The following is a 6399-nucleotide window of genomic DNA, read 5'->3' on the forward strand; positions in this document are numbered from 1 at the left end:
TCCACACCATGAAGTCCATATGGGATAGCGTCAGACCTAGGAACTGCGCCTTGTAAGCAGTGGACTGAGTAGATCCCGTCCATGGAGTGCTTCCACACTATGTCGTCCTCGACGTCGTCATCTATGTGAAAGTCATGCGTGAGCATCCAAAGGATGAAGAACTCCCGTACGTGGTCGCCGGTGATAACGGTGTCCCTCTTGATCTGAAGCATCCAAGCATTTGCCCTGAGGGCGTCGCGCACCTTCCAAGTTTTCCTCCTTGAGGCTTTAAAGATCAGAGGAGCAATGTCCTTGGGCTTGCGGCCAAGAAGCCAAGGGGAGTCCCAAAAAGGTATTTTTGCACCATTGCCCATGACTATCGTGGTGGATGCATAGAAGAAATCATGGTCTTCAACAGTACATGGGTTACCCAAACCCACCCAAAGTTTGCTCGGCTCCTTCCATTCGTACCACAGCCATCTCAATCTTAATGCACGAGCAAACTTGTTAGTGTTTAGCACCCCTAGGCCTCCATATGCTGAAGGGCGGCAAACAATTTCCCAATTGACTTTGCACTGCGCGCTGGTTGTCTTGTCATATCCAGACCAAAGGAAGGCTCTCTCAATCTTGTTCAGGTTGTGGAGAGTTCCTTGCGGGACAATCAATGGCGTGATGGAGTATATCGCTTGAGAAGCGACCACATATTTGACAAGCGTCGTTCGACCAATGGTGGTGATGTTTTGGCCCTCCCAAGTGACCAACTTGCCAGCCGCTTTGTCCTCCAGATATTGGAAATCGATTTTCCGAAGCTGCCAAACCAATAGCGGAAGGCCCAAATATTTTATGGGAAAAGAGGCCTGTGTCGCCGGCATATTGCTGAGGATGTGTTCCAGGTCCAGGTTGGCACATCTTATGGGCACCACGGAACTTTTTTGGAGATTGGTGCACAGGCCCGTGACATCGCCGAAGCCTCTGAGGATGACCGACAGGTTGTCGATGTCTGACTTGATCGGAGCCATGAAAACCGCCACGTCGTCAGCGTACAAGGAGGTTCTCACCATGGCCCCTCGCCCACGAAGCTTGTGAATAAGGCCCTTATGAGTTGCCAGCTCAAGGATGTGGTGAAGCGGGTCTATTGCTAGCACGAATAGCAGAGGCGAAAGAGGGTCCCCTTGCCTGAAACCGCTGCCATGCTTAATGGGTGGTCCAGGGATGCCATTGAGGAGGAACCGCGATGATGACGAGGAAAGCAAAGTTGCGACCCAATCCCTAAACTTATCTGGCAGACCTTTTCGCTGAAGCAAGTCCAGAATGTATTCCCATTTGACCGAGTCAAAGGCTTTTTTGATGTCTAGCTTGAAAAGGAGGGCGGGAGTCTTGCACTTATGGAGCCGGCGGGCGAAGTTGCGAACGTACATGAAGTTGTCATGAATGCTCCTTTTCTTAATGAATGCACTCTGCGCGTGGGAGACAAGGGCACCATGTGGGGTGCGAGCCTTAGGGATAGCACCTTGGCAATGATTTTTGCGACGGCATGAATAAGGCTAATGGGCCTGTAATCGGAAATGCCCTCCGCCCCATCTTTTTTGGGCAACAACACCACATTGGCAGAGTTGAGCCACTGGAGGTTGTTAGTGCGAAGGGCGCCGAAACAGCTAATGACTCTCATGATGTCATGTTTGATGTAGCTCCAACATCTCTTGAAGAAAAGCCCGGTGAACCCGTCAGGGCCGGGTGCCTTGTCGCCAGGCATCTCCTTAATGGCCTCCCACACCTCGTCCTCAGTCAGTTATTTCATTGCCAAGCTCGTGGAGATCAAGGGGTTGGATGTTGAGCTCATCCCAGTTAAAATCAGCGGTAGGCATGGAACCAATCCCCATGACCCCAGAGAAGTGGTCGTGGATAATCTTTTCCTTGCGTGAGTGCTCCGTGACCCATCCACTGGCCAGCCTAATTCGATGTATGTGATTTTTCCTTCTTCTCGCATTGACGCGGCGGTGGAAAATTTTTGTATTGGCATCCCCTTCCCTTAGGTTAGCAATCCTCGCGCACTGCCTTTTCCTAGCCCTTTGCAACACCGCAAGGCTAATCACCCTTCACTTGAGGCGTGAGCGAAGGTCTAGCTCCTCCACAGAGAGAGTCCGCTCCTCTTGAGCAATGTCCAGGCGAAGGATGACCATGTGGGCTGCATGTAGGTGGATCTTGGCCTTAGAGAACATATTCTTTCTCCACTCAAAAAGCCGCAAAGTAGTCTTTTTGAGTTTATGGTGAAGCCTTAGGTAAGGTTCAGAGTGCTGCATTGGCTCATTCCAAGCTTTTTGGACCACCTCATGAAATCCAGGCAAAGAAACCCAGAAGTTTTCGAACTTGAAGGATCGAGGCCGTCTCGGCCCCTTGTCATCAGCTAGCAGTAAGGGGCAGTGGTCGGAGAGGGAGGACGACAGGGCATGGAGGACATGAGTGTTGAAAGTGGTGTCCCACTCGGCATTGCAGAAGAATGAGTCGAGCTTGCATAGCGTTGGGTTATTACGCTCATTGCTCCACGTAAAACGTCGATTCTGGAGGTGGATTTCCTTGAGTCGCAGGTTTGCAACGCGGACCGGAAGCGGTTGATCCTACTACGATTCACGTTCCTTTTATTTTTGTCTCTAGCTCGGTAGATCTGGTTGAAGTCCCCTAGGACGAGCCATGCCATATCCTACAACGGCTTGTGGGCGATGATCTCCGCAAAGAAAGCATCTTTGCTAGCCTGGTCCGTGGGGTCATAGACAGTTGTTGCCTTGAAGCAGATTCCGGATGAACGAATTCGCACAGAGGCTGACAAACAGTAGTTGGTTGCGACAATGTCATTGACATCAAGAAGGTTCTCATCCCAAAGCAATAGGATGCCTCCCCTAGTTCCGATAGCCGGACGTTGCGCGAAGCCGCGAAATCTAAATCCACCAATGGACGCGGCAGTGAACATGTTGACTGAGCTCAACTTCGTCTCCTGAAGGCAAATGAGATGGCAAGAGGACCCCTCAATTGTAGCTTTAACTGTTGCCCTTCGATCTGGGCAATTTAATCCCCTCACGTTCCAGCAAAGCATGTTAATTGGTTGTTCTGTCATGGAGAACTATTGAGCACTCTAGGCACACAGAGGTGGAAAAGCAAACTGAATAACTAAGCTTGGTACAAGGGGCACACCCAGCCATACTACAACAATAGGCTCCAACGCTAACCCCTAGCACACAGACTCCAAAAGGTTGCATTAACATGGGCAACCAACTACACCCTACGTTATGGAATCTTGAAAGACATTGCTCACGCCATGACGTCTTGCACTCCTCCATCTTGCAGTCCAGCCGCTCCAGCAGCTGGGTCAAGCACCCCCTCACCCCCATGGCCAATCAGCGCGTCCTCAACTGCGTTGACTGCAGGGTTGTCGAGCTCAAAAAACTCTCTCATGGCTATAATCACTTCATCAGGAAGGTGTTGCTTGAACTTGTCCGTGAATGCCTTCAGTGTGTCTTCAGTGACATCCTTCCCATCTCGAGTAATGCCCAGGCTGCGGCAAATGAGGCTCTCAGCCTTCTTGGCCGCTGGCACATCAGGCGCACGCACTGGATCCCGGCGCACACGCTGCAGAGAGAGGCCTCCGGCAGTTGAGATCCTTACGCCCGCCAAGGTCTTCCTCCGTGCTGCATGTCTCTTTGGAGGGGACGACAGCGGCGGCTGGGGCACCGGGGTAGGCAGCACCGCAGGCTGGCGCACACAGAAGAGCTGGTCGGGGAGGTCCATCACCGGTCGGGGCACAACCAGCGCCGCAAGTCCTGCTGGCAAAGCGTCATCAGCCGCATGCAGACGAGCCCGAGGGGAGGTGGGCGTGCGCTGCAGAGCGCCACTGTTGAGGAGTGGCGGCGTTGGGGAGGCCTCGAAGCCAGGTGGGCGCACCGGCTAGATGGAGAGGAGGGGGCGCAACATGGTCATCGGGAGCAAAGCTCAATGAGCGCTGGGCTCCTCTCCTGGCCGAGCGTAGTGGCGACGCGCGCCGCATCACGCTTGGAGCTCCTGGGGGTTCGAAGCACCGTCGTTGGCGACTGGGGTGGTGAGGCCGGAGGGGTCAGAGCTTCCCTGGACTGGCGCCTAGCAGACTCCGGGCGCGCCCTCCTGACCGGGCTGCGGCCACGGAGCCCAGCATCCACAGCAGGGACAACCCCCGATGGCAACTGAGCATGTGGGATGGGCAGGAGCTCAACCGCTTGCACCGCAGGCACACTCGTGGAGCCGGAGCCCAGCAGCGGCGGCGACGAGGAGGGGACGGTGATCGGCAGAGGAGAGGAGGTGCACCACCGACCATCACGACTGCCACGACGGCCGTCGCGGCCGGACCTGTCATCATCGCGGTGGTCGTCGCGAGGCGCGCGGGAGAGGCTCCGGCGAATGCGGTGCATTGTGTTGTGTGTGCAGAACAGAACACCAGGAACAAGAGACGCCCCCTCTTCGGTTCGCTGTTGGGGCATTAAAATGCTCGAGGTCTACTCTATGACATGGTGATTTTACCAAAGTTTGGGCCACTCGAAAGCGTAAAACCTTACATGCTGCTATATGCGGATGTGAATTCTCTAGAAATCGAACACCTTACCACGTAGCCCAGGCCTCCTTTTATAGTTACACAAGGGGTCGCCATAATGGATGGAATATATGTACCGCTGTTAGGAGCTAGGGTTCTGCCCGGTCTTGGCCGTAGGCAGTAGGGGAAGGAGGGGGCTGGGCGTGGCGATGAGCGGCCGCGCCGGCGGCTGGGTGCCGTCGCGGGAGAGGAAGATGGCGGCGGCAGCGCAAGAGGCAGGAGGTGGCTAGGGTTCCGGCTCCTCTGGAAGCTGGGCAATAGAGATAATCTTCTTATTGCTTAATTCCAAAAAGAGTCTTACAGCCTATATTTATAACCTAGATAACTTGCATAAGAATTAACCTAAGATAACTTGCATAAGAATTAACCTAAGATAACTTGTGGGCTAAGATTGCCCGGTGGGCCTCTACAACCGTAACACTTCTCCCCGCCCGCACAAACAGCTCGTCCTCAAGCTGTAAGGTGGGGAAGTGCTTGCAGAACTCCTCGAGGCGATCAACCAGCGTCAAACACATTCTCGACAACTGGGGCGGCAAGGTCGGCGGCGACGGCGTCCTCCGGAATGTAGTCTGCAACCTCCGGGTAGAAGAGTCGCGGGCAGACATGGTCGGGCATGTAGGGCTCGTCGCAATTGAAGCACAACCCTTGGCGGCGACGCTCGAGTAGCTCAGCTGAGGTGAGCGGCGGAACGGGCGTCCCGCGGTCGCGGCGAGGGGTGCCGCAGAAGCCTGCGCAGGCCGACCCTGCGCGGAATCCAGCCCGGGTAGCGACCCAGCGGTCCGGGGCGGTGATTCCTGTTGGATGGCCACCCCGCGGCGCTCGAACACGCGGGCGTAGTACATGGCCGACTGGAGATTCTGGGGTCCGTGAAGCTCCACGTCGACGCGAATGTGATCCGGAAGGCCGCCGATGAAGAGCTCAGCCCGCTGCAGGGCCATCACACCTGGCGCGTGACACGCGAGGGCCTGGAAGCGGTCGGCGAAATCCTGCACCGTGGAGGTGAAAGGCAGGCGGCCCAACTCGGCCAAGCGGCTCCCGCGCACTGGTAGCCCGAACCGAAGAAGACACAGCTCGCGGAAACGATCCCACGGTGGCATGCCGCCCTCGTCCTGCTCGAGGGCGTAGTACCATGTCTGGGAAGCCCCGCGGAGATGGTAGGAAGCCAGCCAAGTGCGCTCCGACGCAGGCGTGCGCTGTTCACGGAAGAATTGGTCACACTGGTTGAGCCAGTTAAGCGGGTCGTCCGAACCGTCGTACGTGGCGAAGTCGATCTTGGCGAACCGGGGCGGCTGCTGATGTAGCACGCCCTAGCCCACTGCCTCGGCAGTGCGGAGGGCTGATGACGGCGCTCGGTCCATGGTGGGAAGGCCGGCGTAGTTCCCTATGGCGCCCGACGCCTCAGGCTGCAACTGGGAACCCGACGGCGGCCGGGCCTTCGTGTAAGTCGACGGTGGCCCGTGGAGCCAGACGGGAAGTGGCGACGGTGACGATGGGAAGCGGACCTCCTGGATCGGGAGTCTGCTCGGCGAGGAGCGGCCCAGGCTAGGGTTGGGCGGGGGCGATGGTGGGACCTGCATGGTTGCCGCCGGGAGGGGTGGCGCGGCGGGGGACGGCGCGGCCCAGGTCGGCCACTGCGGTCCCTGGGTGGCGGCGGGCAGCGCGGGTGGCGCCGCGAGCGGTGTCGGCCACTGTGGCCAAGGCGGCGTCGAGGCCGCTGGTGGGGGGATCGCGGGTAGCCTCTGGTGATGGCCGCAGGTACGGAGTACCATGGCAGCGCCTGCTGGCCCGCGGCCACGGCCGGATGGAGC

Source organism: Triticum aestivum, chromosome 1B (assembly GCF_018294505.1).
Source record: "Triticum aestivum cultivar Chinese Spring chromosome 1B, IWGSC CS RefSeq v2.1, whole genome shotgun sequence".
NCBI lineage: Eukaryota > Viridiplantae > Streptophyta > Magnoliopsida > Poales > Poaceae > Triticum > Triticum aestivum.